Source organism: Drosophila tropicalis, unplaced genomic scaffold (assembly GCF_018151085.1).
Source record: "Drosophila tropicalis isolate 14030-0801.00 unplaced genomic scaffold, ASM1815108v1 contig_878, whole genome shotgun sequence".
NCBI classification, from domain to species: domain Eukaryota; kingdom Metazoa; phylum Arthropoda; class Insecta; order Diptera; family Drosophilidae; genus Drosophila; species Drosophila tropicalis.
The window spans coordinates 4,080,650-4,093,495 of NW_027173374.1; positions in this window are offsets into that span (position 1 = coordinate 4,080,650).

Consider the following 12,846-nt stretch of genomic DNA (forward strand, 5'->3'; position numbering starts at 1 on the left):
AAGAAAAAGGAGAATGCAAAAGTTAATTTACCCAAAAAAACAAGAAAAACCATGAAAATCATGCTGATGATCATCATCTCAGGGACGTTTGCCACTCACGTGGTGAGAGGAAACAAAAGGCAAAAAAAAAAAAAAGGATCTCTAACTCTCGATCTCGAGATGTGCGTGCTGCGATACGCGTGTGTTCCAGGAATAATCAGTGGAATGGGCATTGGGTTTACGCCCACGTAATATGAGCTCGACAGGACTCTCTCTCTCTCTCTCGCTCTCTTTGCCTCAAGCAAAGACTTGAATTAGTTGTTGGTGTTGAGTAATTTGTGAGTTGGCTGTGATAAAAATCAGTTAAGCGGTTAACAAAACCCAAACAAAAACCATCCCAAAAATTGTCTTCATCTATTCTTTCTTCTATTTTGTGTTGTTGTTGTTGTTGTTTGGTCCTCGGCAGGGGTTGAGGTTGAGGATTATGCGGATCCTAGCGGGGGTGTGACTATAACGACACGATCCAGTAGCTGGCTGGCCAAATGCTGGTGAGCTATTTTCATCTGTGCGCTACTTGAGGCATTATGTGGGTCCTTTTTTTCGGGGGGTTGCAACTGCCCGTCGTCATAGGGGGAAGTTGTTGCTATTTATACCTACACATATGTATATGTACATATATTTGTATATGTTATGTCTGGGTTTGTCAATCTTCATTTACAATTTCCTTTAACGTTTTACATACATACGAATACCCGCAGATAAGGTCGATCGAAACCTTCGGACAGGACAAAAGTTCCCACATCAAATGGACTCATTGGCATTGTAAATCAATAAAGTACATACAAAAAATGCTTCTCATGGACAATTCCTTATTAGTTCTTGTTTGATTTTCCATCAAGTTTTTTCTTCTTCTCAAACTAATGAACCGTGAGTGATAAATTATACCAGAGCCTTTTTTTGATTTCGTTTTTCTTTCGATTCTTGAAAATCAAACAAAACCATTTGTAGTATTTGTATATCGTTCATCAGAGACAAGTAGAAGGAATCACTTTTCTGTGTTTTTTTCCCCCTTAGATTTATCATTGATTTCCAATTAGGATGATGCCAATTGCTGAGCTGGCACAACACTTGAAATCGAAATCCTAAAAATAGCCAAGAACTTTTTATTCTATTTATATGCAAAAATTAATCAGGCAAGGAACTTCATTTGAAACAATCGAACATATATAGGATGGGAACTCCAAAACACACAGACACACTAATATACCCTATATTAAGTATTTATTTTAAGGATTCGTTTATTCTTCTTTGGTTAAATCATTTTAAACTACTTTAAATTTTAATCTGTTCCTTTTTTCAGAGTGTTTAACTGAATCCTTCTTAAATTTTACATTTTTGATCTGTGGAAAGGCGGGATATGGTGTTACTTAAAAGTAAGAAAACATAAAGGATCTCGTCTGTTTTGATATCGTTGGAATGTGAACTATATATGTATATATGTGGGTAAGCAAGTCCATTTGAGTTAAAAGGATTAACTCAAAAGGATTCAAAGCAATGAACTTGAAACTTTTAGTCTTCAGTGTTTTAGGTATTAACCTATATTAGTTTGAATTTTAATAGGTTATATTTAGTTTACAAATCATTCAAATTATATATATAATAGAAAACTCAATTCATTCATTCCTATTATGCCAAGTGTAGGGACTTTTCCCATGCACCCTAAAACCAATGAACGTATAAATTGTAGAGAAAACAACAATAGCAAAAGACAAAAAGTAAATTAGAAGAGGCAAATTCCTGTTCCTTTTGTCTATGCACAAATTGCCGACGAAACGAACAAACTGAATGCACATTGCCTTTGCAAAGTAAATTGCATTTTTATCTATTTTTACTTGGAGGGAAAAATGCCGACGCGAACTGACAATGCTGATGCTCCGATGCCTATGCTGGGGCCCTGAGATGCTGGAGCGGAGGATTATAAGGCAAATAATGCTATTGCAGACGCAATTTCCTTCCTGCTTCTGCCTGTAATAATAAAAGCCGATTTCTCTCTATCTCTCTCGCTCTCTCTCTCTCTTTCTCGGTTTGTTTCCCTATCTCTTTTACGTTCTCTCGGTTTGTTTTTCTATATATCTTTTTCTGTCTGGCCCCAGCCTGTTTTATGGCTGTAGGATGCGACAAGAAAAGCAGGAAAAACTCCTTGGCCATACACTCGCACACACACACACACACACACACTCAAATGAATGCTGACAGAAGCAGAGATATAGCCTTAGCCTGGGCATGTTGTCCTCTATATGAAGATCACTCTATATATATATGTGTGTGTGTGTGTGTGTGTGGTTCAATGAACTGCCGTCACCTCTTGGAGCAGCGCTGCTACTCCGCCTGCGCCTGTGCCTGTGCCTGTGCGTCTGTGTGCGGCATACAATCCTTTTTCTTTTTTGAATTTTTCCTCTTGACACCCTTCACTTGATCTTTAGTGACTTTTGCTTTGTCGTTTTCTTTTTTCCTCATCTTCTGTTGAAATTGGAATGCCAGCAGGCAGGCAAACAGCTAGGCAGAGTCAGGCCAAAGGAGCCGAGCAGGAGTTGATTCAATGTTTCTCAAGGGTTTCATTTCATTTCGCTGTCTGGGGGCTTTGGATTTCACTTCGTGTGGGGAAATGTAAACATTGTCGTCATCATAATCTCGCTGCCAAGACTCGCTTAGTGAGACGGTGTGTGGGGGCTGGGGTAGAGCGGAGTGGAGTGGTGGAGGATGATGTTGCTTGCCCCTGGATGCTGACGTATATCCCTTTTATTTTTTCGTTGGAATGCCTTTGCTTGTTTACTCACTAATGTATATTTGATCTCATTCGTGGATATTTTGTGTTTTGTTTGCATTTTTTGTTTCTTCTGTTGAAAACGAAATTTGTTTTTTTTTGTAGTTTTTTTTGGGGATATTCTTAGCTGAAAAGGATTTGTGTTGAAGGAAACTCTTCAAAGAGAAACTGTAGTTATTTAATCTCCATTTTTGGTACAGTCATCGCTTTGGTCTTCAAGGATCGACAACGATTTAAAGTTCTTGAAAAAAAAACACAGAGAGATAGGAATAAAGTAGGAAGAACAAGATAGGGAGAGTGAGAGAGGGAGAGATATAGTGAGATATAGAGGGAGTGTGAGTGAAACAAACAATAAGGCAATCAAGTTGCCAGTCCCTGTCCTGTCCTGTGCCTGTGCCTGAGACAGGCAAACAAATCACCAACCATGCGAGAGCAAACAACAGCAACAACGACAAAAACAACAACAACAACGTGAGGTTGGGGACCTTTTCAAAACGTATCCTCCATGCACGTACTGCTTGGCGGCGATTATTCATGACTTTATGGACATGGACTCAGTGTCAGAGCGAGCCAGTATCGACTGTGTAGAAGGACATTAAAATTGCTTTTACGCCAACTCATTCGGCCGCCAGAGGATCAAACTGGTTCTACTTTGTATGCCAGTCAGAGAGTGAGAGAGTCACACAGGGGCCGCCGCTCCTTGCGACTACTTGGGAATCTGGAGAAACCAGTTTATAGTCGTTGATCCTCCTCCTCCCGCTTTAGCTGTTCCTCTCTCTACCTGTTGATTTTACGCCTGTTGCATTTGCGGATCCCACGAAAAAAGGGATACACAAAAAGGCAATCCACTACCACAGCAACAACAACGACCAGAAAAAATATTTATCCTATCCTCACTTTGTTTGCCCCGTTTTGACGCAATCAGGCAATCCTTTCGTCCTGCATGTTGAACGTTTACTTTTCGGTTACCTTTTCTTCGACGTACAGTTTCGAGAGTTAACGAATTGAAATTGGTTCAAGGAATGCTTCTCTTCATTTGACAAGGGGAGAACTGGGAAAATGACAGGAATTTATCAATTTTCAATGGCATTTTATGCTTAATCATTTTTTTTCTTTTCCATCAAATGAATTTTTGGGGAGAATTACACAATAATCCACTGATGCAGGATATGACAAATATATGATGGATGGATCTTAGTTACCCACATGATCAAACAGAAAATTATTGAAAAAGGTTAACAGGATTTTAAAAATTGGATAAAATATTTACCTTAACTTACCTTAAACTTCTAAGCTGCTTTTTCCATTTTTCAGCTTCAGCTATTAGCGATTTCCAAATAGTTTTTACATTTATACTTTAAACTAGATCCACTTATCCACTTAGTTTTGTTTCCCAAACGTCCTTTTTGAATAATTATATGAAAAATCCAAAAAAATCCAACTTTTTCTTAAATTTTTAGCAGCAAAGTTAATTTTGTTAATTAACATGTATAAAAAATATGAATTTATATAAACTAAGTAACTACTTCTATACCTATGGACATAGGCGTTAGTTAAGGACAAGAGATCTTGTCCTGTTTTGAGTTCTAATTACATTTTATAGACTCTTATATCTTGTTTACTTACTTGAGGATAATTTAAATCAATATAACACTTACTTACTCGAAGGGGTAAACAATTAAGTACTAATATCTGTATTTAAATTAGTTTTATTAACTTCTTTTACATTCAAGGATGAAATATAATAAATTTAATAGTATTAAAAGGGCTTTAAAGGGCAAACAAAATGGAATATGGATGGTAATTTCTATTTTGGCTTCTATATTTATCCAAAACACAAAAATCAATAAACTTATTAATCCTATAACCCATACTGGAATAGGCTTCTTCTATGAGTAACAGCCATTAATGTTCTGAATTACATATTAAGTATTTCAGATCATTTGATTAAATATTCTTTTGGCAGGCTGGAAAAAGTAGTTTTAATACAATTGAGTTTAATGGTTTAAACCTGCTAAAACAACTAAAAAGGCAAAAATACTGGCAATATCCTTTCAATATTTTAACATGTATTTGAAGCATTCAGTTTCAAAATAAACTTCAAAAAGAATCGATTGTTGAAAGTCCTAGAAATAATAAAGGATATTTTGTATACAACTTCTAAATTTCTAAAAATATATAAGCCTTGATGCTAATTTCAAAGCCAGCTTGGGATTTCTTGTAAACCGTATTAAGTTTTTAAGTCCTTTCATATATTCGATTCCTTTCATAAGACATAAGTGAAACTATAGATTTGAAAATAGAATATACCATTAAAAAATAAGTTTATTAAGACAAAGTTTATAAAAGATGTCAATTAAACCATTTCATTTCGAAGTTATTGACAAAATAACATACTTAAATAAGATATTATATTATTTGAAGAGTTTCTAAAACGGTCAAATGATTTGCAGAAAAATTTTCCTAAGGAAGTGAAGCAATTTGTCATTGGTGTTGGGTTTAAGTGAGTGTTAATATATGTTCTGGGATTACCATGATGATTATGATGGTGATGGCAATGCATAATAAGTTCAATGGGCTTCTCCTGTTTTTTTTTTTTTATTCCTCTGTCACTCTTTACATAATTCGCATAACAATTCATATATATGTATATACATTTGTTTATTTGCTATAATGTGCTGTATTGTTGTGTGTCCATTCCCTGGCATAGGCCCAGACCCAGGCCATTCTGATCCATTTTGTTGGTGGCAAAAAAAATGCACAAGTGACATGCCAAAGGGAGAAAGGCACTTGAACCTGAGCTGAAATGAACACTCTGTTTTTATTGTTACGGGAAAATGGTGCGCATGCGCAAATGCGAGAAGGAAAACAACAACAACAACAGCAGCAACAACAGCAACAAAAAAGCAACTGAAACACAACAGAATAAAGAAAATCCCCAAGTTGCAACGAGGCTGGTGTGGCAAGGAAAAACAGAGCAGACCAGAGCAGAGCAAAAGGGCGAAGTAGTAGTAGAAGAAAATGTAGGAAAATATTGTGGTGATGATGATGGTTCGTTTTGTATGTAAGACATGGAGAGCAGTAAGTTGAATGCCCTGCTTATGCCTGCAACTACAACAACTGAGTACTAAGAGTGTGTGTGTGTGTGCGAGTGAGTGTGTGTGTTCGAGTAATGAAGGGTTTGCGAGGTCGTCGCCTGGGTTGAGGTTGATTAGAAGAGCCTCAGTCACTCAAGTCACTGAATTTGTAACGTTCTCTAGTTTTGTTTTTGTTAGATTTTATTTTTTTTGTTCTCCCTTTTTTTTTTTTTTTTTGGAAGGGGAAGTGGAAGTAGAGTCTTCACCTGTTGTGTGACGGTCCGAGGCAGCGCGCAGAGTGGGTAAGAAATGAAAGAAATGGAAAAAAAAAAGAAAAACCCCAACACAGTTCTCAGGATTGCCTGGGAAAGCACTTAAATGTTTATGCATGGCCTGAACTTTCTCAAGGAAATTGTCTTTGGTTTGCTTGAATTCTAGCCATTGTGGTTACCATTTGCAGGAAGCTGCAAAAGTAACCACAATCACAATTCTTTTCCTTGCATCTTCAGGGCTGGATCTGTGGGTGGTTATAAATGGGGCCGCCATTTCAAATAAACTTCAACATTCCTACAGACAGACTATTATTTCAATAAAGAAGACAATTTGAAAACTCTAGGATATATATGATTAAAGATCTTTTGGCTAAGATCTAGGAAAATCCTTGGAAAATCTTAGAAGTAACCTTTTTTCTTTGGGATTCCCACTATTAAACCGTCCCTGGTCTGACTTCACCGTATACGTAATTTAGCAAAAGGCAAAAACCAAAGAAAAAGGAATTGCAAAATATGCAACCACAGAGAGCTAGAGCTAGAGCCAAAGCCAAAGTCAGAGTCAGAGTTAGAGCTGGAGCTAAAGCTAGTCTAGGCCTAACCCCATTTGGCATCTGTTGGCAATCTGCTGCAAATTGCTGAAGGAAACGCACGAGTGGCACACAAGCAAGCACAAGGAGAGAGCTGGAACTGAAGCTATGTATGAAGATGCCCTACTCTCTCTCTGTTGGTTCATTCAACTCAAATAGACACGAAGAGCACGAGTATACAATCAAAGGCGCTAGCTGGCTAGCTGGATAAGTGTATAGATGGATGGGTGGATGGATGGATGGACGGATGGATGATTCTGAGCTAGCTGCTTGGTTGACTGCAGCTGGCAGAGCTGCAAACGTCACTGGAAATACCAAAGTCAATCCACCACCACCACCATCACCACCAATCCATGAGTACCACAGAGGCATAGTGAGGATGTCGATGGCCATGCCCAGGTTGGTCTGGACTGGCCCCCACTTTGGCCTGGTCTGCTCAAATTGCAACTGGCAACGGGGCAACATCATGTTTTACAAATGGATTTCATGTTCAGTGCGTTATGTTTCTTGGAAAGGATTTCTTTGGCTTTCTTGTCATGGCCATGTCTGGTTTTGGTCTTTGGTCGATCGTCTTCGTCTTGGTCTTCGTCTTCGTCAGCAACTGCTTTGCTTGGTTATGAAATTAGCTGAAAATAAAACGCGACAAATGTCGTAAACATGATGCATTCAAAATGCCTCAAATGAGCCAACTTTATCCAACATTCATTCTGCAGTTGGTTGACATTTGGACACGAAACTTCTTTTCGACTTCTTCTCATTCTGCATGCTCTGCAGTTAATTGACCTAATGCACACATCCTGCAACTGTTGGTGGTCAGGTTTAGGTTAAAGTCATAAAAACAAAACAAAACCCAAAAAAAAAAAAAAAAACACATAAGTTTGTCTTATGAAATTTCGTTTAAACGAAATCTGCTCCTTGATCTTAAGAGTTTCTTTCGAGGAACTTAAGGAACAGAGTTAAGAATTATTTTTTATTACCTTTCCCATCAAACAGAAAGGCCCAGAAGGGTTTTTTTTTTTTAAGTTCTCACTAAGAACAAATTCCAAGGAAAAATATATATATTGAATGGCCTACAAGATGCATAATTGAGTTCAATTGAAGTCTGAACTGGGGAAAGAGGAAAAAAAAAAATATTTTATATTCAAATAACTTGAAGAGAGATCTCGTTCTGGGGGTTTTTTTTTTGTGTAAATTGAAACGAATTGCAATAAAAAATTCAACTCCCGTTTCGGTTTGGCCAAGGATTGATGGTCTCCTCCTCGAATGACATATTATTTTGCAAATTGAAAATCTTTCCAAGTCCGCAATTCGCACGTTACAATTATGCGGAGACTCTTTCATATTCCCTACATTACCCTTCTTCATCTGCCCTCCCCCATCATTCTGGTGTGTACCCCAAGCTAAAGAAGGGATAGCAATCGCGTTTTTGGGTTGGGCACACACACACACACACATACACACTCTCAGTGGAATGCAAATCAAAAGTAAGAGGGGGCAGAAAGAATGGAAACGGGTGAGAGCGCGAGTAATAAAAGTATCCTCTGACTTGAAGCTGGCACGAACAAGGCAACTCAGCAAATAAATAACGTCTTTCGATCCATACCTCCACTCCCTTAGCCCTCACTCCCCACCCCATCCCGTCAGCGTCGACTGTTATGTGGATACACTCGGCTGACTCTGTCGATCCCTGGCTGCACCCTGTGGCGGCATCCAATTGTATGAGGCACGTCCTCGCTTCGTTTTGGTGCTTGAGATTTCTTCAATATACATTTATGTATGTATTCATCTCGCCCCCCTCTTACACTCTTATTCGTGTTCATGTGTGTGTGTGTGGAGTGGCTTAAAGTGGCGCAAAAGATAATGAAAGTCAATGTCTGAGCAAGGGTACAGGATATGCTCTTTTTTATATATGTATATGTATATATGTACATACTTGGGAATATATATGGTAGATATATACGATTTCGTTCACAGGGGCCAGACAAAGCCATCGCATTGTTCAAGTGTCCCGAGCTTCTCTCTTTCTCTCTCTCTGTCTCTCTCGCTCTCTCTTGCTCTCTCATTCATTCTCTGTGGCCCTCTGGCTCCCTCGTTCCTTGCCAGTAAACAAATCGCAAAAGGCGATCGCGAAGCAGGGCGAGATCTGGTTCTTGTTTCGTGTTTCATTGTAATTTCTTTTTCCCTCAGCCGGCCTTGCACCCCAAAAAATGCAAACCAAAATCAAAAAAAAAAACTACAACAACAACTGCAGATTCAGAGGGTCAGACCAATGTGGGCTCTTTCTGGTGTTTTCTCAAGCGATCCTTACACATGATAAGTATTCATATCTTCTTATTACATTAACAACAACAAAAAACAAAACTTTCCTGTTTTTAGCTTTATTTTAATCTTGTTAATAAGAACAATTTAAAGCCATCTGATGTGGACTTTTTATTAAAGGACCTATTCATTAAAAGGCCAAACCAGAAACCGATAATCACACACAGGAGTTTTGCAATTGAAAGGAATGCAAAAGGAAAAGAATTAAGTGATTATAATTAAAATATTGCCTGAAACTTTCTAAATCTTTACAAGTTATTTGAATAAGTGATTTTAAATGGGCAGAAAACGTTTTTCTTAAGAATCAAACCCTTAGTCTTCTATAGGTACTTACTTATTTGTTAAATACAAATCAAATTTACAGTAATTAAAAAGTACTTGTTATGAAATGTAGGGCTTTAATATCTAAATATTCAATTCAAAAGCAAATTTTAAAATTCAATTATTGATTATTGGATAATCTTTTTAGTCTCATAATCCAGCCAAAACTTCGTTGATATATTTACGTTAGATCAGCCTGAAAAGCCAAGTCTAGGTCTGCCTGTGTCCCTTTTTTACGTCCCCAATTATAAAGCTACGATCTACCCATAAGAACAAGAATAAAAAGAATAATAATTTAGAAAAACCTTATGAAATTTAAAAATTTTGGAAAAACAATACTTTTTAAGAAAATTGATTGGAACAAATAATTATTGAAAATTGCCTGCAAGTGTATATAAACTTCGGAGCTGTCTAAATCAAATCTATATCTTTTTAATATTTCAAAATTTGCTATTCAACAAATTACCATAAGTTTTATTATGTTATTTATGACAAGAACACAAGTTCTTCTGACTGACAGTGAGTGAGCTTTCATGAGGTAAAATAATTACAATTTAATTAATGAACCATGAATGATTAACATAAATGTACATAAATACATACTTACATACATGTAAATGCATGTAACAATTGGTAGAGAGTAGAGTAAATGAAGTGAAGTTTGAATACCCTTTAATATTGACCTTTTTGAATATTCAGTACTGATGTTTCTTCTACTCTTTAGTACAATATAAATTATTATTTGGAATTAAAATATCATAAAATATCTACTTAAAATAGTTTTAAGTGTAACGATTTCTTTAAAATTCTTTCTAAAATGCTAAATTTAGAATGAAATGTTTGTTTTTTATGTAAAGTTGCTAACCAATCGTTATCCTTTGGATTTACTAATTTCTATTTGCCTCTAAAATCATCAACATTTTCATAAAAATCTATTTTAATAATAATATTTAATATAATAAATGAATTTAATAGTTCATGTAACCCCTTTTATAGGGTATTAAAATGAAGAAATCGCTTTGGCTTCAAGCAATGCCGTAAAGATTAATGCTATCATAAAGAAGCTAAATGTCCTGAGGTCCTGTTGGAAAAAGAAAACATTAAACAATAAAAGAACCGATGTTTAAGGACTCTCCGACATAAAATGGCCAGGTGTTTACGTCAATATATAAGTCAAGTTTTGTTTGAAGAGGATCGAGTATTCAACCCCAAAAAATAAGTATTAAATTGTGTCTAAAAATGTTTTCGGATTGATCCTTGCGCAACAATGTGGGTGATTGTATGTGTGTGTGAGTGCGTGTGAAAGAGTTGAAGGATAACCAACAGACTCAACAGGCAACGTCAAGGGCCATTAAATGTAATCGCGCGTTGAGGAAGGTGGGGGGTGGGGAAATGAAATTTTACATTGGTTACTCGCGAGGATCAAGACAGCCATGGGAAATGTATATACATATATAGATTTTCAATTCTGTAAACCAGTTGAGTGAGCTCTGATTGAGAAGGGGTGAAAGTTGTTGGTAACTTGCTGGTTTCCCATTGTTGGCCCTGATTAGAAAAGAGAATCGAGATACGGGCCACGGTCACGGGCAGCGTGAACAGCAGCTACAGGTGCATTTTTTAAAATTTTCACAGGATAATCATTGGTAGTGACCTTAGTCCTTGGTCCTTTTTCGCTTGGGGGTTGTTCGTCGCGATCAGAGGGGCGTGAAAATTATGCAGCATTCTGTGGGAAGCAAGTCACCAAGGGCAACCGTTTGGCAATTTTATGGTAATTTCATGGCACTTGAGAAAGTCCTGTCTTGGCCACTTGCTGCTTGCTTACTGGCCGCATGGTTCACACGTTCCAGCCAAGTTAGCGTGTTGGCAAGATCATGGTCCAATATGCAATATGCCGTGTCACATCCGATGCAAACAATCCACATTTCCGGATTTGAGAGTCCAAAAACTGAAAACCGAACACCAACTCAGGCAAGACCATGGAGCCATCATTAGTTGCAAGCAAAAGAAGCATTAGAAGCTGCTGCGGAAGTTCCCACAAGATGCCACCGATTATGACGCAACAGAATTCTCTTTTCTTTTTCTCTTTATTTTTTTTTTTTTTTTGGACATTTGCAGGTGCTTTGGGGGATGGGATGACAAAAGTCGAAAAAGAAAGAAACGAAACAGAACCAGCGATGTTCGCATGAGACGCTAATTAAAAAGGAATTTCTGTGAATTGCTTGTTGGTTCGTTTTTTTTTTTGGTTTTTTGCTTTACAACGGCAATTAGAAATGTCAGAAAGAGAGTGAGGGAGACAGAGACGAGTCGGGGGGAAGTGAGGGGGGACTTGGACAATCAGGAGAGTGCTAATTTAGTAATCACAAGTTGGGCTGAAAGTCGCAACATAGAAATTGTGAAAACCGGTTATTAGGTCCTCACAAAAAAGCTAAGAAAAAAGACAACTGAGCGCCAAACAAAAAGTAGATAATCTCTGTGGCTAAGCGTTGACTAAAGCCACGCCCTTTTACTCTCGACCCCCCCAACCCGTCCTCCTTCTCACGTTCTTTCTCTAACGGTGTAAGGCAAAAGGTGTGAAATTGTTGTTGTGCTCTCGAATTGTATATCTGTAAATCGGTGAGTGTGTGTCTGTGTCCGTATCCGTGTGTGTGTGTGTTTTGAATCAAATTTCCACATCTTTAGATCGCACAGCTTGACGCCATCGTGAGATCACAATTGATCCTCCCCATTGATTCACAGAGAACAATCCAGGCGATAATTTAGAAATCTTTACACATTTTTTATCCAATTTTTTTCTGTTCATCTTTCGTTCAATATCTTTATTCGTTTTACAAAAAGGTTGATTTACAAGGCATGGAAACATCTAAATAAGGTAAGTTACTCTTATCCATTTACTTTCATATAGTTTATTAGATTTTACATATGTATTAAGGTTTTAGGGACTCATATTTAGATTTTACATATGTATTAAGCTTTTAGGGACTCATATTCCTCAAGAAAATGTCCTGATTTACTCTTTTTTTTACTGTTTCAGCCAATTAAACCTAAGTTCATTAGGTTAGATCCTTGAAGAAGCCAAATTTATGAATTTGTGAATCCTTTATTGAATATTAATCTGCTATAATTAAACGGAAAGACTTTCATTCGGAGTCCTTTTCAGGAAGCAAATACAAATGTTTTGGACTAAAGCTTCTCAGTTTGATAAATTGACTTATGATCAGATTTAGGAAAGAAATCAAGTCACTATATAGAATTCAATTTATTGCAAAGATCCTTAAACAATATCAAAAGTCTCCAAAGGAATTCGTAAGATTCTGATCATTATTTGACTTTATAAAGATAAGAAGAGAAGCTAGCTAGGAAGGCAAACATTAGTATTAACAAATGGAATCCTAAACTAATTTACAACACGTGTAAACGTTGTTAGGTCGCTGACCCATTCCTATTCCCATTCCCCATTCACGTTACCG